This window comes from Oryctolagus cuniculus, chromosome 3 (genome assembly GCF_964237555.1).
Source record: "Oryctolagus cuniculus chromosome 3, mOryCun1.1, whole genome shotgun sequence".
In the NCBI taxonomy this organism is placed as follows: Eukaryota; Metazoa; Chordata; class Mammalia; order Lagomorpha; family Leporidae; genus Oryctolagus; species Oryctolagus cuniculus.
Genome location: NC_091434.1, coordinates 135,455,212 through 135,476,659, shown reverse-complemented (window position 1 = coordinate 135,476,659; position 21,448 = coordinate 135,455,212). Strand labels below are relative to the sequence as shown.

The 21,448-nt window shown below is 44.0% G+C and overlaps 1 protein-coding gene across 18 annotated transcripts in view; it reads left to right on the top strand.

Annotated features, from left to right (window-relative positions):
* Positions 1–7,838: 7,838 nt before the first annotated feature.
* LOC100346703 (endogenous retrovirus group K member 19 Pol protein) overlaps positions 7,839–21,448 on the top strand; it is a 313,823-nt gene continuing 300,213 nt past the window's right edge. For 16 of the 18 annotated variants that reach the window (XR_011387357.1, XR_011387355.1, XR_011387356.1 and 13 more), the window contains exons 1-2: positions 9,177–9,350; positions 12,749–12,911. The gene's annotated coding sequence lies outside the window, so the exon portion shown is untranslated. Of the gene's footprint in view, positions 7,984–9,176; positions 9,351–9,798; positions 9,862–12,748; positions 12,912–21,448 lie in introns of those variants that run through there. The other 2 variants (XM_070071120.1, XM_070071114.1) reach the window with 2 other exon arrangements.

Genomic DNA, 21,448 nt, shown 5'->3' with positions numbered 1-21,448 from the left:
ATCAGCTGCCATGGAAAGCCACATCAATTGTTTTGCAAGAATCAGGATATCTGCTCAGAGTGACACTACCAGTAATGCTGATTTGATAGCTATCCCCTGTTTCTTAAGTTCACCTTCACTACCAGAGGAGCTGGCCGATAGCCTGGGCATAGGTTAAACTTGCCAGAAAGGGCTCAGTTGCCTGAGTGTCAGGATTGAGGGTTGTACCCGCAAAAGTGAGGTCAACCATGGTTCTTAAAGGCAAAGATCCATCTGGAAGTTTTGTCTCACTGGCAGTCTTTTTTTTCCCCCTAGAAAGCTGTCATAGGAGTGCTGTAGAGACAATTGCTTAACAACAGACTTCCTTTAGCAGGTTTATCATTATTAATTTATTTTTGATATTTAGAATATATATATTTGTGTGTGTGTGTGTGTGTGTGAGAGAGAGAGAGAGAGAGAGAAAGAGAATACTGCCATTCACTGGTTCACTCTCCAAAAGGCCATAGCTAGGTTGGGTACCAAAGCTGGGAGACAGGTACTCAATTTAGGTCTTCCATTTGGGTGGCAGGAATCCAATTACTTGAGCCATCACCACTGCCTCACAGGAAACTGTAGTCAGGAAGCAGAGCTGGAAAGAGCTGGAAATCAAACCAGTACTCCAGTGTGGGACAATGTCCCAATTGGTGACAGAACTGCTAGCTCAAATGTGACTTCAAGTATTTATTTTTTAATTGACAGATAGTAATTGTATATTGTGGGGAGCAACTCGGACTAGACTAAGTTACTGGAATTAAGACTTATTCTATGCATCTGCTCTCCCACAATATGGCGCTGAGAAGGGAGAAACAGCTTCTACACAGCTGCCTCCAGTTCAACCAATAAACTGTAGGACTTACTCCTGATTGGAGGAGAGCAGCGTACTCGGCGTGTGGGTAGCAGAGTTGGGATTGGTGGAAGAGGACTATTGGAGGAGAGAGACAACATGCACCAGGAACATCTGAGGGAACACCTGTGCAGCCCCCGAGAGAGCTGGCCGGTGGTGTGCCGCTCCCCCGCGGAAGTGGGGAAAGTGGCTAGGGGGAACCGCCCTTCCACGGAGGTGGAAGGGACGGTAGCCAACCCGGGAAGAACCAGCAGCAAACCCGGGGAGGGCCGAGCAGACGAAAGAACAGTGCAGGGTCCTGTGTCGTTCCTCCACGAAGACGGGGAGCGACAGTATATCTTTATAGGACACAAAGGGGTATTTCAGGACATTTGTAGAGTATAATAATCAACTACAATTATTTAATTTATCTTATTTTTTTCCTTCTACAGGTTTAGAAATTTTTTTTATTGTCTACATGATTTATATTTAAAGATGATTTAGGATTTGAAAAGGCAGGAAATAATTTCCTGCTTGATATCCTAGTCTATTAAAAATAATATCTGACATAACCATGCCAAGGTGTAATTGGCAATGAAAAGAAACAAAAATTGCTCAGATAAATAACATTTTTCTTATTAGAATGCTTTTTAAAATTCCTGATTAAGGAAAAAATAAAAGTTGACATTACTTCTGTTTACCTTCATATGTAATATTATTAAGATATTTATAATTTACCTGAATGCTTTGCTGCCAACTACTTTATGAGAATTTATTTTGGTTGACTTTTGAATGCAAATAGCACAATTCAATCATCTTTTGTGCACAAAAGTGAGTATAAATATTGAAAGAAAAACAGTGCTAAAAAGTAGGCAAAATAGGCCTTATGACAATTGGACTTGTCTTTACATCTGTAACATATAATACTTGGGTTGGAAAGACTATTCATGGCCTCTAGCCATGCATAGTGTACATAGATGAGGATAGCTTAATCTGGAAAGTGTCTGGAACCTCAAAGAGGGTCACAAAGCCTACTTTATCAATGAGGAAGAGAGGCCAGTGGAGGCCACTGAATGGAGAGAGAAGGTAGGTACTGGTCTTATAGATTCAAATCCAGACACGCCACACTAAAGACGTGCTCTCAAATTTATGTAAATGCAGCATGTCTAGTTTCACCAAGTAGCAAAGAAATGTTCACCGCATTCACAGTTAATAAAATGCCAAAGAGTAAGAGATTGGAAGGCACAAGATGCCATTTTTCATAAGAAAAATGAAAGTGTTTATGTTTAGGTAAATGTGGATTATCAAACACACTGTGAACTTTTTCCAGATCCAAATAATTGCTTCTCACTATGAAAAACTTTCATTGACACCCTATTTTGAGTAATAACAAACATATTGCAAAACCCATCCAAATGATGAATAGTTTTTGGCTTTTAGGAGACTTTCCAATAAGATAAAGAGACTGAAGTGGAGTAAAGGCAGGCCATCTGGTTTAGTGTTGAATTTTAATTTTTCTGTTATTAATATAACAATTAGCAATTGATAGTTATTCCAGATCAAAGCTGTGTTCATAAATATTTAAAACAACACAAGTGGGTGGGTTGGTTGGATGACTTGGAGGGGATTTGGATTAATGCAGCCAGAATTTAGTGGTTATGTGATTTGTGTTCCTTGTTGCATTCTGGAATAGCACAGGGATATAGAGCAGCATTAAACGAATTTCTTTTCTCACTCTCATCTTCATGCAATTTCCCACATTATACGCTTTGCTATAATATGTGCCATGTTCAATTAAGGCGTGCTACTATGTTGAAGTATTTTTCAACAACTCTGTTGAAATCTCATGAATGAGGTCAGCCCATGGGGTCAAACTAATACATGCTAAATGCTTGTATGTAATTTTTTAGCTTGAGACAGGTTCTGAGGCATTTATTTGACAAACTCCTAAGAATAATTGGTTCTCCAACAACCTTGACGGAATAGGCTTTTTGAGAACAAAATAGGACTTCTTTCATTCCTTTCCTGTAGCTCATTGTAAGTAGCATCTTATAACAATCCCAATTTTAAAATTACTTCTATGCATCCAGTGAAAGTAACTGGTTTCTTTTGATCCTTTTGGCTCCTGGTATTTAAATTGCTTAGAGCTGTTCTTTCAAACTGTCACTGTTAATCATGCACATTTGTTTTGCCTAATGCTATTAGAAAGATGGAATTTACTAACTTCTCCACATGATCCTGTTATGCTGATACACTTAACATCTGCCATAAATGATTTATTAAGAGTGAAAGTTATATTTAAACACATTTAAACTGCAAACTTGGTTAAAACCATAAATGGTTTACTCACATTTCTGCACCCCCTAAAAACTTTCTAATATAATGATGCAATTTCATTTCATTACTATTTTGGAGGTCCAAGGTGTCACAAAAGTAAGTTCCATTTATTTGCATCATCCCTTTAAACACATCAATAAAACTTTCATTTTATCAAGGTAAACCTAGGACTTTGTTGAGAATTTTTTTTCCAGATCAGATGCATATTTCATAGTATGGAAGATTTTGTGATTTTCAGAATAATGGAAGGACCTAGGCTAGGAATATAACAGAACACACACACACACACACACACAAAATGGAATTTGATGCTTATTTTTTATACTGCTCAGAGCACAGGTTATTTTATTCAAATGTATGAAATCACTTGGATCGCTGAACTAAAGTAATAAGTCTGGCCACTTACGATAAAGTATTACCTTAATGGATTAATAAACCTCTCTCAATAAATAACCCTCTTTAGATTATTTTAGCCCATGAGTTCAATCAATTTACCACCCCCAAAACATTAGGTTTAAATAGAGCTCTACTCTCTTGGGACTTTGGCTTTGCCAACTAGATATCAAACTTTACAAGGGTTTCCAGTTGCAATTCCTTTTCTATGGTTCCTCTCTTTCCTTGCCTGTGCTCTTATTTGTTATAGGAGACCTGGTGGCTGAGAACACTTACTTGTCTATGTGTAGATTTGGAACCATGTGAACTCTTCAAGTGGTGACTGGACCATGCTGCAGGATCAAAAGAAAAAGAGCATCATTTAACCTTGGGTGATTCTCTTAGTCTCTTGGGGGCTAAATGACCTCCTTCTTAGAATAAGCCTAGGCCTTCTACATTTGGGGGGGTGGGTAAAATGGTTAAAGGGACATTTCCAGAGCTGATAGCAGGAGGTGGGTACTGAGCTAGGTTGGGGTCAGCTGACCTGAGTTCAGTAAGTACTCAGTAAACACTATTATTATTGTTACAAAAATATAAACTTACAACAACTGTCCATTTGCCAGGGTATGCAGAGCACCGATTTCTACAGTGAGGCAGAACACAGACTACACAGGGGAGGTGCTTGTGTTAGAAAGACGTTGCCACATCAGGTTTTTTTTTTTTTTTTTTTAAGATTTATTTATTTATTTGAAAGTCAAAGTTACAGAGAGGCAGAGGCAGAGACAGAGAGAGAGGTCTTCCATCCGCTGGTTCACTCCCCAGATGGCCGCAACGACTGTAGCTGCACCGATCTGAAGCCAGGAGCCAGGATTTTCTTCCAGGTCTCCCACATGGAGTGCAGGGGTGCAGGGGCCCAAGGACGTGGGCCACCTTCCACTGCTTTCCCAGGCCGCAGCAGAAAGCTGAACTGGAAGTGGAGCAGCTGGGACTCGAACCCGTGCCCATATGGGATGCCAGCACTGCAGACAGCAGCTTTACTTGCTATACCACAGTGCCAGCTCCTCCACATCATTTTTAATAGGTAAGGGCCATGGGTTTGGTCTTAATAGTCCTTTCAAAATTTATTTCTGGGTCCAGCGTTGTGGCCCAGTAGGTTAAGGCACCGCCTGTGATGCCAGTACTCCATATAAGCTCCAGTTCAAGTGTTGGCTGCTCCATTTCTGATCCAGCTCCCTGCTAATGTGCTGGGAAAGCAGTGGAAGATGGCTCAAGTCCTTGGGCCCTTGCACCCACATGGGAGACCTGGATGCAGGGATGGAGTTCCTGGCTATTGAGTTCAGGTTAGCCCAGCCCCAGCCATTGCAGATGTTTGGGGATTGAACCAGCAGATGAGAAGACCCCTCCTCCCCCGTAACTCTGCCTTTCAAATAAATGAATCCTTAAAAAATTCAATCCATCTCCCACCTGGATGGCAGGGACCCAAATACTTGAGCCATCATCACCTGCTGCCTCCCAGGGTGAACACTGTCAGGAAGTTAGAATCCAGAGTGGCGCCAGGACTCAAACCCAGGCACTGACATTTGGGATGCAGGTGCCTTAACCACTAGACCAAGTGCCTACCTCTGAATATTGCTTTCTAGGGAGCATACTGCAGCAGACGTCCATAGAGACTCTCTAGTCAGTGCTTATGGCCCAAAGCATACTCTAACAACCAGTAATCAGAGACAGAGAATGATCTACAAGTAGAAAAGAGGTAAAAAAACCAGCAAAGTTGCAATCTCCAAGTCCAGTCATGAGTATAACTTACCCCTTACTGCATTTTGCTTGACTGTCACGATTTTTTTTTTTTTTAAGAATATGATTTAATTAAGAAAAGACAGTGTCCTCTGGTTTGTAACTGACTCCCTAATGTTTTACAATTATCAAGGTTTGTATTGCTGAAGAACTTTGTAGGCTTTGCAGTTGATTTAGTTTCTGTCCCCTGATAATCAGGTTATCTGTACAAAGGGTCTTTTATCCTGTCACAGTCCCATATGAGAAAAGGGTGACTCTGACCTCTAACAGGAGGCCGGTGAAGCCAGGAAGAAACATTCAGACCAAAGCAGATTGAAACGGCTTTTAGTTCATGCTCAACATTTGCATTCTTGAGAAGAGACTGGAATCCCATTGTGCAGTATTCATAGATGCTGAGAAGTGCTATCAAATCACCTTATTTGGGGCCGGTGCTGTGCCATAGTGAGTAAAGCTGCCGCCTGCAGTGCCGGCATCCCATACAGGCGCTGGTTGGAGTCCTAGCTGCTCCACTTCTGATCCAGCTTTCTGCTATGGCCTGGGAAAGCAGTACAAGTCGGCCGAAGTCACTGGGTCCCTGCACTTGCCTGGGAGACGCAGAAGCTGCTTCTGGCTTCAGATCAGCCCAGCTCCAACCATTGCAGCCAACTGGGGAGTAAACCAGTGGATGAAAGACCTCTCTCTCTCTGCCTCCTTCTCTCTCTGTATAACTCTTTAAAATAAATAAATAAATCGTTAAAATAAACAAACAAATCTTCATTACCCTGACACTCATAATTCTTTAAAAAAAATCATGTTATTTGTAAGCCTTACTTAGTTTTTACTTTTTAGTGTAAATGTCCTACTTCTCAATCTCTGGCCTCCGAGGTAGCAGAATCTCTCTTTTACTGTAACTTTCCTGCGTGGACCTTGTCAGGTATGGTGCTCTTTCCGGTGTCCATTCTCACACACTGAGGATGGACTTGCCACTGTTAGTACTTCTCTTTGTAATACTTTGGTCAAGTCTAACAAAAGTCTTTTCTTTCTTTCTTTCTTTTTTTAATTTTTTGACAGGCAGAGTGGACAGTGAGAGAGAGAGACAGAGAGAAAGGTCTTCCTTTGCCGTTGGTTCACCCTCCAATGGCCGCTGTGGCTGGCGCGCTGCGGCCGGTGCACCGCGCTGATCCGAAGGCAGGAGCCAGGTGCTTCTCCTGGTCTCCCATGGGGTGCAGGGCCCAAGCACTTGGGCCAACCTCCACTGCACTCCCTGGCCACAGCAGAGAGCTGGCCTGGAAGAGGGGCAACCGGGACAGAATCCGGCGCCCCGACCGGGACTAGAACCCAGTGTGCCGGCACCACAAGACTGAGGATTAGCCTGGTGAGCCACAGCGCCGGCCCTCTAACAAAAGTCTTAACATACTTACAGTCTATGATTCTGCAGTTTAGAATTTGCCCTATGGAGATTATCAGAGGTAGGTATGAAGACATACCACATGAAGATGTTATGAATTAGAACAGGGAGGAGCCAGGGTTGAGATGCAACAGGTTAAGCTGCCACTTGTGATGTTGACATTCCGTATCAGAGCTCTAGCTGGAGTCTGGGCTGCTCCATTTCTGGTCAATCTTCCTGCTAATGCTCCTGGGTGGGTAGTGGATGATGGCTCAAGTACATGGACCCCTGTCACCTACATGGGAGACCCAGATGGAACTCCAGGCTCCTGGCTGCAGCCTGGCTCAGACTTGGCCGTTGGGGCCATTTGGAGAATAAACCAGTGGATGGAAGATTTCTTTGTCTGTCTCTGTCATTCTGTCTTTCAAATAAATAAAATAAATCTTTTAAAATAATGAGTGAAATGACCTAAGTATTCCTGGATGAGTATTTGTTAAATAAATTTTAGCATGGTATATTAGAATTCACTAAAATAATTAAAAATCTTATTGGAATATATAACATAGAGATCATGTTTACAACAAAGGTTTCTATGAAAAATGTGCACTATGAAATTGTATCTATGCTATGATATTGCTTGGGTCTTTAAAAAATAAATATAAAATCACACAGTAAGTTTAGAGCTGTGCCAAAAATGTTTTTTTATTTTTATTTTTAAGGTTATTCATCCATTTGAAAGTCAAGAGTTACAGAGCAAAAGAGAGATCTTCCACCTACTGGTTCATTTGCCAGATGGCCCAGTACTAGGCCAGGCAGAAACCAGGAGCCAGACACTTAATCCAGGTCTCCCCCAAGGGTAGCAGGGGCCCAGGTACTTGGATCATGCTACGTTGCTTCTTCCTAGGCCATTAGCAGGGATCTGGATGGGAAGTGAAGCAGGGAGGACACTAATCGTCACTGACATGGGATCCCAGCATCTCAACAGGTGGCTTCACCCGCCATGCCAAAATGTTAACAGCGACTCTCTGGGTGGTAGAGTATGGTTGGTTTTAATCTCTTCTGAATCTTTTCTGAATTATATTGTTTTCTAATTAGAAAAGCACCACTCAAAAAATAGGTATCTTACAGGGGCATACGCCAGCTCCAGAGGCCAAACCTAAGCAAGCAGCACCTCTGAAGATGACTCGAGAATCTAGTTTCTGGCTCTTCTCCTTGCCCGAGTCTGAAGACTTGAACAACAGTTCTTTGGAGTGCCCTTTCTCTTGATTTTAAGGTAATCATGATTTGTAGATCTCTTGTCATCTCGTGCAACTTAAGTTAAATGTTTTATGCATAATAGGATTATAAAAGAGATCAAGAAACAAACACATGTACAACTATTAGGTCTACATTTTAGCTGCATCATGTCACTTACAAAATAATTTTTTGGGGGACATTGTGATTCAGTGGGGTCAGCCTCTGCCTGAGATGCTTGCATCTCAGATGGAGTGCAAGTTCAAGTAATGGCTATTCCACTCCCCATCCAGCTCCCTACTAATGTATCCTAGGAGGCAGCAGATGATGACCCAAGTACTTGAATTCCTGCCAGGAATTTTTTCCTAATGACTTATTTATTCAAAAGGCAGAGTTAGAGAGAGGGAGAAGGAGAGACAGAGGGAGACCTTCCCTCTGCTGGTTCATTCCCCAGATGGCCACAACAGCTAGGATTGAGCCAGCATGAAGCTAGGAGCTTCTTCCAGGTCTCCCACAAGGGTGCAGGGGCCCAAGCACTTGGGCCATCCTCCACTGGTTTCCCAGATGCATTAGCTAAGCTGCAGCGCCAGCCCCTACCCATTCTTAACACAAAGAGCAGATTTACCACACAGATTTCCTAAACATTTGCAGGCCGGGCAGTATTTGGAGCAGGGGCTACTATGCTAAGACTAGCCTTCAACCTCCTTGAGAACTGTTCACAGCTGGGGAGGGTGGTGCACAGAGAACAAGGCGATTAGGATATCAATGGGCAAAATCATGGAAAATGTGGGGAAGCCTGGGCCAAGTCTCAAAAAGTGCAGTGCAAAGCAGGAACGGGCCCGCTGGCATCTGACAGAAGGGTCGCGGGACCAGTGGAGGACTGGGCCATCTAACAGTTGTGATCTTGTGGGCTACGTTGGGCCTAAATTCCTATTCCAGACGCTTGCCTTTTACTTAGAGATTTCTAAGTACAGGCACAAACATGACGTGTGCAACGCTACAATATTTACTTACAAAGTGAGGAAAATACACTTGTGTGCTTAATTTAGGGAAAGTGGGTCAGAAAAGGTAAAGACGGACTTTCATCCCCTGCTTGCTCAGGGTCCGCGAGAAGAGAGAAGCGAGCTTCTTACAGAAAACGGAAGTATTTACATAGTACTGTCCCCAAGTCCCGGGCAAGGGGAAGTACTTCCTGGGGGAGGGGTCATCTGATTGACAGGTGGGTAGATAACAGTTACGCAGAATGGATGCGGTGTGGCTAACGGCCCCCTGACTTTACCCGGCCTTTGGGCAGTAAAAACTTGAGACTGCGCTTTGTTGGAGCCTCGCTGGTTTTTCTGCTCCGGTCCTCCAAATCCTTGAGCTTGTGGCCTTTGGCGTGAGTGGGGCCATGATGCCGCACGGGAGGTAGGAGAGCTGGGCCGCCCCGCCAGCTGCTTTCCAGCTGTAGAGGAATTGGAAGCTTTCCAGGGTCACAGCCTCAGTCCATTCCCCTACTGCCACCTGATAGAATAATTATGCTTTTAGGGAGAAAATTCTCCGCTTCTCTGGGATGGTTAAGTGAGGGCTTGTTCTCTTTGTTTGGAGAGGAGTCGCTCCCTCTTCATGCTTCCTAGTGCTGGGGGATGGGACGGATATGTTTGCTCAGAGGAGTCTTTTTCATATGGTCATTGTTTTGAAGCAATGTTCCCCGGGAAACTGCTTGATATTTTTATGTGTAGCAGGGTCTTAGACATTTAGAAATTGAGTGTATGTGAATTCATATTGAAATGGCTGAAGATTAGTATGGAGAAAGCAAATGTGTTTGTTTCATAAAAAATCATATTTAATTAAAAATACCCACTGTTGTTTTCAGAATAAGGATATAATGAAACGAAGAAAGCATCCAACGACTGCAATTCTTTCAAATGTTTATGTGGTATGAAAAAATTTTTCTATCTAAAATGCACAGGTCGTTAACTCACACTAGATTTCAAGTTCTTTATGACCTCCAATGTTATGGGTCATATGAAGAAATTAATATATGCCACTGCCAAGCTTATGCTTGACATAAAAGCTCTTGCATTCATAGTATTCTGAGGGTGTGAGAAGGTAAATTAATATAAAGGATATTTATTAGTATCCAGTGTTTTGGTGAAGCTTGTGAATGGAAAAAAAGCATATATTCATTAGATGATGCAGACACACTTCATTGGAAATACAAAACATTATTTCAGTAAGAGTTCAGACCACAATCCCTAGGAGTCAAGCACACATTCTAAGTATTTAAGTGGATGCTAAACAATGTCTGCCTTACTGGTTCTGAATGCTATCCTGCATGTGATCAATTACAAAGAATAATTGATTAGGTCAAGCATCTTCTATTGCCAAAACCCTTCCTTACACCAAAGGGGTTACATCAAAATTGGATGGAGGCAAAAGAAGTTCACTTGTTATGTGAATTCTGAAAAATTTCCAGGAGTTCCTGCTCAAAATCCATGCAGTTTACTTTTCTAAATTTATGAATGAAAATGTCAGTGTACAGAGAAGTTAAAACTTATTATGTAAAATTACCAAAGTAGTTTTTGAGAAAACTGAGACTGACTCCTTATTCATAGGATGAATTATTTTAATATAGAAATTAAAAGGGGGAGGAGTTAGAAAGAAGCCAATAGATTGTGCTAAGTGTGCTTTTCAAATTCCTTTACATTTTCTACTCTGATGTGATTCAGATCTTATCATTTGTTGATGAATTCAGTTCTCATGACTGCTACTTGTCTAGCTCTGTGTCACATCCATTGTTGTTCATCCTTTGGTATAGGAATTAGTATCATTTAAGAAAATGGTCTCTAGGATGTCAGGACATACATCTGTTGGAGGGGTTAAGGTCAGGTTGGGAAATGAGGAAGAGGAGAGGAATAATATGACTATTGCTTCAAGAAGTTATCAGTGAAGAGGCAAGAACGATGGTGATAGCTGGGTAATAGAGAATGGATGAAAATATTTATGGGACATGAAGAAAACATTGAGAAAATTACAGAGACATATTTCTAGATGGAATAGTGTTACTGCAGCAAAAACCTGAAGGCAAGAACATTGCCTAACAGACAGCTTCAAATTACTAATGCCTTCCAAAAACAAACTAATTTTTTTCCAATGGACTTGTAGGTCGGATCTAGCTTGCTGGACTGTACTGTGCTTAGCTGGGCTAGGATGCTCTCTGCTTGACTGGGTTTGGGTTTAGGTTTTATCTGCATGAGTCTCAGGGATCAAAAGCAGTCTTAGGTGTGCTTTCTTCAAGGCAGATGATAGAAAGAGAAGTGATCAGGCCAAACCACTGTGGCACATTTGAAGCCTCTGCTTATGTCGGTGCCCCTCAAACAATCCACTGGCCCAAGAAGGCCACATGGTGTACCCCAACTTCAGTGGATCAGAGAAGCATCAGGGAGAGGCATCTACCTCTTTGTAGTGAATTTCAGGATTACCTATGGCAAGGCATAATGATCCGCTGCCCTCATTGGCACCTTCCTAATAATGATTTGTGTAGTGACTCATAGTCTGGGGTGGATGCTCTTCTGGGCTCCCACAGCTGTGTTTGTTTCCTTCATCACAGCGCTTATTATTGTACCATGCAATTCCATGTTCAGGGAGTCTTCACTGAGAGGGTGACACTTGAATAAGATCCCTAATGAGGAAAGGGAAGGAACCATACAAACATGTGGGGGAAAGATATTCTAGGCAGAGGTCAGAGCAAGTACACAGGCTCTGGAGAAGGAAGGTTGTGCTTAAGGGTTGGCAGGTAGGGGGTGGTAGCATTAGAGTGAGAGGGAGGATGGTAGACGATGAGGTCACAGTTGTAAAGGGGTTTGATGATCGATCGATTCGTCAGAAGAGTGATGTCATCTAACTTGAAAGGCTAATTCTGGAGCAAGCATGTGGCACACTAGTTAAGATGCCACTTGGGATGCTTACATCCCATATCATAGTACCTAGGTTTGAGTCCCAGCTCTACTGCCAATTCTAGCTTCCTGATAAGGCACACTATTGGGAGCATCAAGTGACAGCTCTAGTATTTGAGTCACTTCAACCATGTCAGGGGTGTAGATTGAGTTTACGGTTTTCTCCTCTCCTCTCCTCTCCTCTCCTCTCCTCTCCTCTTCTCTTTCTTCTTTTCTTTTCTCTCTTTAATATTTATTTATTTGAGAGGCAGAGCTACAGAGGGAGGGAAGGGGGAAGAGGAGAGAGAGAGAGAGAGAGAGAGAGAGATCTTCCATCCACTGGTTAACGCCCCAAATGGCTGCAAAGACTGAAGCTGAGCAGATCCAAAGCCAGGAGTCAGGAGCTTCCTCCAGGTCTCCCAAGTGGGTGCAGGGGCTCAAGCACTTGGGCCATCCTCCACTGCTTTCCCAGGCCATAATTAGAGAGTTAGATCAGAAGAAGAGCAGCTGGCACATGAACTGGCGCCCATATGGGATGCTGATGAAGGTCGGTGGAGGCTTAACCTACTACACCACAGTGCTAGCTCTGAATTCCCAGGTTCTGGCTCAGACTGGCCCAGTCATGGCTGTTGTAGGCATTTAGGGTAGTGGACCAATGGATGGGAGATCTGTCTCTCTGCCCTTCAAATAACATTAAAATAACATTTATTTATTAAAAAAAAGGATCATTCTAGTTGTCATATTGAGAATACACACTAGGGGCTTGAGGGTAGAAACATGGAAACTGGGATCAGCATTATTGGCACTGTGGGTTAAGCCACTTCGTGTGTCACCAGCATCCCATAACTGAGTGCTGATTGAATCTTGTCTGCTCCATTTCCAATGCAGCATCCTACTAATGCACCTGAGAAGGCAGTGGAGCATGGCCCGAGCGCTTCAGCATCACCTATCCATGTGGGAGGGAGGCCCAGATGGAGTTCCTGACTCCTGGTTCAGTCTACACCAGTACTGGGCATTGCAGCCATTTGGCGAGTAAACCAGAGGATGTCAGGTATGTATATATGAATGTATGTATGTATGTATGTGTCTATCCATCTCTACCTCCATCACTCTGCCTTTCAAATAAATAAATAAATCTTAAAAAAAGAAATATGGAAACTGGCTTGGAGGCTATTATTATACTCCTGAACAGAGAGGATGATCACTTGAACCCTGGTGGTAAAAACGGAAGTGATTGGGAGCAATCAGTTTCCAGGCATAATGCTGAAGGTAGAGATTGGACAAGTATGAGAGAGAGAGAAAGTCAGTGGTGGCTTTGAACCTTATGAGACAATTGCAACAATAGATTTTTTTAAGGTACCTGGAAGGCTGCAGGAGAAGCAAGTTTGGAACTAAGTTTTGTTCATGACAGGTTTTGAGATTATTTGACATCTAATTGCAGACACTGAATGGAGACTCAGTGTGAATGAATCTGTTAGTTGCTCACAGTTCTGCTTCCCCTCCGCTCTCATCCTTGGTATAGCTTCTTGGACAGAGTATGCATTTCTGCCTCCCTGGTGCTGGGCATGGCTGTATTCATTGCTTTGGGGAATTAAATGTGGGTGGAAGTGTCTTTGTGCCAATTGGGCTGAGACCATAGATAGTATGGCAAAAATACAACAGTCACTTTGAAGACTGTACTTTGCCAGGAGAGGAGCATACCCATGAGGAGCTGCTGGTACCAGAAAGAGAGCTTTGTGGAGCAGATCTGAACTGAACCTGTAGCCTGAGGCAGAGATGCTTTGGCAAACCTGCAGAAAATTCAACAAGAAGCGACTACTTGTTATCATAAGCCAATGTGTTTGTGGATTGTTTATTATATGTTTTATTAAAGCAGAAGCATGCCTACTACAGTTAGGCACTTGAGACTGGAGTTTATGAGGTGGGTCAGGCCTCAAAATGTGAACCTGGGGTCATCAGCCCATAGATTGCTAGCTCACTAAATCAGTGAATGTAGAGAAGAGATTCAGGGACCGAGTCGTGCAGCCCTGCACTGTGTGATTGCCAGTATGGGACTCCATGCCCAGGAAGAGGAGTTGGCTCTAAATGAGAGCAGAGAAGATTTACTATGTGTGACTGGGTGGGTACAAGTGGTGGCAGTAGTTTCTAGAACTATTCTTTCTTTAGAGATACAGGAAAAAGTTATTAGTTGACAGTGAAAATGAGGTTCTGGATTTTTTTTTAAAAAAGATTTATGTTTCTTTGAAAGGTGATGAGAGAGAGAGAGAGAGAGAGAGAAAGATGTTCCTTCTGCCATTTCACCCCCCAAATGGCCACAAGCTCGGTGCTGGGCCTGGCTAAAGGGAGGAGCCAGGAGCATCTTCCTGGTCTTCTTACATGGGTGGCAGGGGCCCAACCACTTGCACCATCCTCTGCTGCCCTCCCAGGCACATCAGCAGGGAACTATATCAGAAGTGGATCAGCCAGGACTTTAACCAGTGCCCATATGGATTGCCTGCAGCAGGTGGTGGCCCAACCTGCTACGCCACAACACCAGCCCCAGGTTCTGGATTTTTGAGGACTGAAGAAAGAAATGAGAGAATACCTTTCAGGAGAGTTAGAACATTGAGATGGTGATTACAATTTACAGAAGCAAGACTGTTTTTTCTCTAGTCACATTCAGCTTCATACATGACAGGACAGGTGGAGAGTTGCGTTTAACCATGGTTAGGATTTTGGCAAGTTAGAACCATCATGTAAGGGGATAAGAGAGTTGAGGTTTTATATAAAAGGGAGACAATGGTCTGTGGATTTTAAACTTAGGAAGGGATAGTAAAACATATATTAGAAGGATGTGGGGAAAAGTAATAGGTCCTGGTTGGGGTTAGGGTATTGCAGGGAAAGAGCTGGAAGGACACAAGGTGGTGGTAGGGGAGCGGGATGCTTGCTCCTTAGCTTAAGGCGGAGTTGCTGTTAAAGGTGGCTGGGTGAGGTGGAAGGTGAGGACACTGAAGGAGGTGAGCTCAAGAGTATCAGAAAGGTTACCCAGGTGGATATTGGAGGCATGAAAGCTGACAGTGAGTAGAGGGCCGGAAGTGACAGTGAGGGTGAGCTTGATTCTTTACCAAGTAAAGGAAAGCACCCCATTGTGTAGATAAGGACAACAAGGAGGAGTAGTGGTGTGACAGTCTGGGGAGCTGAAGGAAAACCATATCCTGATGGGAGAGCCAAGTCAAGTTGGGGACGTTAAGGATACAGGGGATTTTGCTGAATTTACTGTGGGTTCCAGAGAGTACATTGGAAATGTCCCAGGATCTGGGGATGGATCGGAGATGAGTTCCCAAAAAGCCAGCATGCAGCTAGCTGGTACAAAGAGTCTGGGGAGGAAGGCTGTCAGGGTGATGAGCTTTTTGAGGTGCTGAATAAATTAGAAATAAGGAGACACACCCATCCACATCTCAAAGCAGATAGGTGGTAAGAGCTGGCGTAGTGAGCAGCGAGACTGGTGTTTGTTCTGTAGCGTGGAAATTTGGGGACTCTCCTCTTGATGTCAAGGGCAGTTTGGAAGAGAGGCCAAGTGTTTTCATCTGGAGCTTGAAGAGGGCCCAGGGTATGGACTGAGAATGCTGTGGCCTGAGTAGCTGAGGTCATTTTTAACAGTGGGTGTTAGAATCACCTGACACCAGCATAAACTGGGGCTCTTCATTTTCAGGATTTCGGGTTCAGAACCCAGGACTCTTCCCTCATCATAACCATTCTCTCCTGATTATGTCATAAAATCCGTGGCGCAACAGCTGTATGCGTGACAGTGATGCTAAAGAGAAAGACATGCGTGGAAAGCATGCATGCAAGACACATAGGACTGCTTTCTCTCGTCTGCCAGTATATCCACAGCTTTACTGTGTGGCTGGGGACAGGGCACTGTCTCTGACCTCAAAGAATTTCAGAAGGGATAAGACATGTGCCCAAACTACTTAACATGAGAGGCATAAATTGTTTAATTGTTTACCCTTCCTTCTTCTTCTTCTTTTTTTAAAAGATTTATTTATTTGAAAGAGTTACACAGAGAGAGAAGGAGAGGCAGAGAAAGGTCTTCCATCCACTGGTTCACTCCCCAGTTGGCTGCAACGGCTGCGCTGATCCGAAGCCAGGAGCTTCCTCCAGGTCTCCCGTGTAGGTGCAGGGGCCCAAGGACGTGGGCCATCTTCCACTGCTTTCTCAGGCCACAGCAGAGAGCTGGATCGGAAGTGGAGCAGCCTGGACTTGAACTGGTGTTCATATGGGATGCCTGTGCTGCAGGTGGCAGCTTTACCCAGCCCCTTCCCCTTCCTTCTGCTCTGAGCTTGTTGGTGCCATGAGTCGGCTTCACAGGGGAGGAAGGTGTAAGGTGGTAAGTTGCCTGTCTTTACTTTTAAGGAATTCTGCATGAGGTGTTTCACTAGATCCTGCTGAGTGTACCCTGGGAGAAGATGGATTTCACATACCTTTGAGAGCAAAGACCCTCTTTTCCCCAAATGGAAGGCTGAAAAAGATCCATGAGGTCATTTTGGCTGCCTCACAGGACACTTTCCCTTTATTTTTGCTTAGCAATTGGGGGCATAAATATGCTTTTTTTTCCCCTTTAAAGGCACATTTTCAAAGCTACTTCACTTACAATGGTGAATTTTATGACAATTTCAACTTTTTTGCCCATTTTAATTCCTGGTGTTAAAGTGTTACATCTGAGTACTTCGCTTAATTGGCTTCCAGAGAGTGACTGATGAGCAAGACTGCTGTTAATCAGCTCTGAATCTCCATGGCCAATTTTCTTTTACCTTCTACGATAACTGTATGCTTAGGGGCTGTCAGGAAGTCGTATAAATCCCTTTGGGAGTCCCACGTTCTAGAAAAGCTCACACGTGGAAAGATAATAAGCCATGTAGCTCCTTGGCAGCCACGTTCCCCTAGGATGGGATTTGTGAATAATGGTGCTTGGCTAGGTTGAAAGACACTGCCTACTGTGCTGCGAAGTGAAATACCTTTCCGTTCACCAAGAGCATCCTTTACTTTGGGGTCTTGAGATAAGGGTTGCGAATAACTCATTCATTGCTTTGCCTTGCCTAAGGAAAACCACATCTGCTTTTTATTTACTCCAAACATCAGATGGAGACAAAGTGATCACCGGAAAGAGAACAGCAAGCTGTATGCTGGATGTATGCATAGTGCTTTTTGTGCTGTTTCATTTGTCCTTGAAGATTTGTTTACTTGAAAGAGTTACAGAGAGGGAGAGGGAGAAAGGGAGAAAGAGAGAAAGAGAAAGAAATAGAGAAAGAAGATAGAAAGAAAGAAAGATCTGTTTGTTCACTTCCCAGATGGCCACAGTGGCCAGGACTGGGCTGGGCTGGAGCCAGGAGCCAGGAGCTTCTTCTAGTTCTCCCACATGCATTCAGGACACAAGCACTTGGGACATTTCTCTTGCTTTCCCAGGCCATTAGCTGGGATCTGAATCAGAAATGGAGTAGTCAAGACCCGAACCATCACTCATATGGGATTCTAGCATTGAAGCAATGGCTTTACCTGCTATGCCACAATGCTGGCCCATGATTTCATTTTTCAGGTGAAGATGTTAGTATGTAGGGTTATTTCTATTATGAAACCAGCAGTAAAATGATGTCTTAGTTTTATTTGACGTACTTCAGGTTCACACCTCTCAATCATCAAATTATCACTGAGAATTCACATATATTTAGAATTTTGTGGCAAATGAAAATACACCTTAAGTTGTTTATCTCTATGTGCTTGACTAAGGGAATGAAATTTAACATTACCAAATCTATATGATTTTCCAATTTAGTACAGCAGTATGTAATGTGATTTCAGACTTACCTATTTAAACAAGATGTGAGGCTTCAAGTTCTTCGAAACATTATCCAGTCTTAGCTAAAGTTATGCAGATTTTTTGGGCAGTTTAAAATAAAATGATATCAAAATTCTTTGCCATTTTTTTCTTTTAAATTGATTCTCATCCATCATTGAAAATTTACCACTGGATCATTTCAAATTGTCAGGATGACCATATTAAGAAATACTTTTGGCTGGCGCCGCGGCTCACTGGGCTAATCCTCCGCCTTGCAGCGCTGGCACCCCAGGTTCTAGTCCTGGTCGGGGCGCCGGATTCTGTCCCAGTTGCCCCTCTTCCAGGCCAGCTCTCTGCTGTGGCCAGGGAGTGCAGTGGAGGATGGCCCAAGTCCTTGGGCCCTGCACCCCGTGGGAGACCAGGAAAAGCACCTGGCTCCTGCCTTCGGATCAGCACGATACGCCGGCCGCAGCGCTCTGGCTGCAGCGGCCGTTGGAGGGTGAACAACGGCAAAGGAAGACCTTTCTCTCTCTCTCTCACTGTCCACTCTGCCTGTCAAAAAAAGAAAAAAAAAAGAAAAAAAGAAATGCTATTAAATAAAGAGAAGTGTTTGTATTGTTTCCTGATGCTGCTGGTATGAAATGACTGCAAACCCAGTGGCTTATAATGCCACAAATTTATTTTCTTTGAGTTCTGGAGGTAAGAAATCTGAAATGGGTCTCAAGAGACTAAAATTAATATGTCAGCAGCGTCATGTTCATTTGGAAATTTATTTATTTATTTTTGCTTTTGAGAGAGAGGGAGAGAGAGAGAGAAAGAGAGAGAGAGAAATAAAGAGAGAGAAGGGAGGGAATGATACATATATACACATATATATAGTTTCCATCCACTGCTTCACTCCCCAAATGGCTAAAACAGCCAGGACTGGGCTATGCTGAAGCCATGAGCCAGGAACTCAATCTTGGTCCTCCAGGTGGGTAGCAAGAACCCAAGTAGTTGAGCCAGCACCTGCTGCCTCCCAGAGCGCACATCAGCAGGAATGGGATCTGAAATGGAGTAGCCAGGACTGGCACTAGGCAATCTGATATGGGATACCATTTGGTGTCCCAAGTGGTCACTTGAGCTGCTGCGCTAACTGCTCATCTGATTATATTCTTTTGAAGCCCCCAAGGGAGAATTTTTTTTTCCTTTTTCAGCTTTCACAGGGTGTCTGCCTTCATTGCCTTGTGACCCCTGACCTCATTTCCAAAGGCAGCAGCATCAGGCCCAGGCCTTCTCAGTATGTCATCTCCCTGGCCCGCTCTCTCCTGTCTCCCTCTTCCACTTCCTGTAATTACTTGGGGGCCATAATCCAGGATAGCCTCCCTAGCTAAGGTCATCTGATTAGCAAATTTAAACCCTTCTGTAGGTTTACTTTTCCTTACCCTGTAACTTAGCTATTTCACAGGCCCCAGAGATTAGGATTCTGAGGGAACTCTTCTATCTCCCACAGAGGTTAATAAGGAAAATGTATTACTCAGAGCAGCAGAGATCTTGTGAGCCAACCATAGGTCAGTGCAAATTTAGATAAAGATGTGAATTATAGTTAAATTGCCTCTTAAAATAGCTTGTGCACCTGGAAGTTGTGGGTTTAGATGTGTGTTTCAGAAAATTCAGGCTTTACACACTGCCTTCCTGATGTTGCCACGTTCTTATGCCAGAATTCATTGAATATTTTTTTCTTTTCTTCAACTAATTTAAAAAAACTTAATTTTTTTTGAAAGTATGAATATAACAGGAAAAAAAAGACAAATAAAAACAAGAGATACTATAATGAATACATGTCACGGACAGTTGGTCCAAACCCACAGAATGTAGAAGACTGGGAGTGGAATGTAAGCTGTAAGCTCTGGGTGGTGATGATGTAGGATAGGTTTATCAGCTGAAACATATGTACCACTCTGGTGGGGGATGCTGGTAGTGGGGGACACTGTGCACGTATGGGGCAATGGGTATAGGGAATATCTCTGTACTTTGCTGTCATTTTTTTCTGGGAACCTAAAACTGATTTTAACAAGGTCTTTAGACAAATGTGAAAGTATGAAGAATCTAGGCAGAGAGTCAGGTAGCTGCCGCCAGACTTGGTGGGTGGTGTGAGTGCAAGGCAGAAAGAAAGGTGTCTGGGACTGGCCATGCCCATCCTGGGAGGTTGAGGACAGGAAGCAGAATGGCAGTGCCCACAGCCCAGTCAGCATCCTGGAGGTATGCAGTGGACTGGTGAGGAGCGAGGGGCACCAGCCTAGGAAGGCAACGTTGAACATGATGGGGAGACAGGGACTGATGGTGACAGGGGTGAAGGGGGAGGGTGGGGCTAAAGATGGGGCTGCAGATAGGAGGCCTGTGACTGAAGCAGCATGGGCAGCTGAGAGAAGAGTCTCTTAAGTCAAGTAATTCTTCTCTCTGGTGGCTGCATGTGCAGGCTGGTGCTGTCAGGGCCACAAGAGATTGCCAGCACTGGCCAGAAACTCCCACTTTGTCTTCGCTTTCTTAAGCCGAGAGGGAGAATGGGAAGCGAGTGTTGGGTTTGAGTTGTGGGAGAGACAGGTAGCATTAGAGATCAGGTGGGGAGTTGGAGTGCCAAGACTGGAACTGAAGCTGAGGTCTAGAAGCAGAGAGAGCCTTGGCCATGAGAGTAGCAGAGAAAAGAGGCTACTGAGGGAGAGACATTTCTTTGAAAGAAGAGAGTGGTGGACAGAGAAACTACTTAGAATGTCAGATGGGGCGGTCATGATGTCAGTTTCCAGGTAAGGACATGGACAAAAGGGCCCAGCAATGCAGAAAGATCTGGGAGGAAGAAGAGCACAAAAGTGCACTGAGTTTGGTATTTAGGGAGGATTCCTAGCTACCAGCGTGCATGCTGTGACATAAAATGCTCCACCATGCTCTGCTTTCTGCATCCCTACTCGACTCTCACTGGTAGTCTGCTTCCCCCTTTCTCCTCCACTGCCTTGGTCACAGGTTTCCTCCTCAGGAGAATGCCTGTTAGGGGCTCCCCTGCCTTACAATAGGCTGCTGCTGGCAGGCTGGGTACAGCCTGGCATCCATGTGCCCTGACCCAGAAGATGGAGGAGAGACAGTGGACCATTGAGAGAGGGGCCCCAGGGTCGGGGAGTGGGCAAGCTGCATGGCAACGTGTCAAGGGAAAGAAGGATTTGCGGATTGTTCTGTAGATCTAGATGATTACACGGCTGAGAAGTGTGGGTTTATCTTGTGTCCAAGTTCCTGATTGGTTGGCGATGCTCATGGCCTGCCTTTGAGCAGCCAGTGGTGCCGTGCTCTTTAGGGAACTTTTAAGATGGCCAAGTGGGGTTCATTCAATGTAGGGCCCCATGGAGGTGGTAGTTATACCTTGCTCAAGGTATGGAGTCCCTGGAGAAGAAATCCCTTGAGACAGGGCCAGACATCAAGATGCTATCTACTGGAGGATCAAGTGACTTTGTGGCTGTGGTGACTGGAAACTTGTAGGGCTGGCTATGCTGTTCCCTAAATTAAGTGGATTAAGTGGTTGATTTGCTATCAAAAAGGCAGGGCAGCAACATTTTAAGCTGAGGGAATGGAGCCTAGGAGACTGAGGCATGGTGGACTCTGGTGTCTGCACTGGAGCAACTGTGTTGGACTCAGTTTGAAATTCATTAGTGAATAAAACCAAAATCCTTGCCTTCGTGGAGCTTAATGCTAATGGGAGAAATCCAATGAACTTAGGCCACACAAGTAGGCGCTGAAAGAGACTTGAG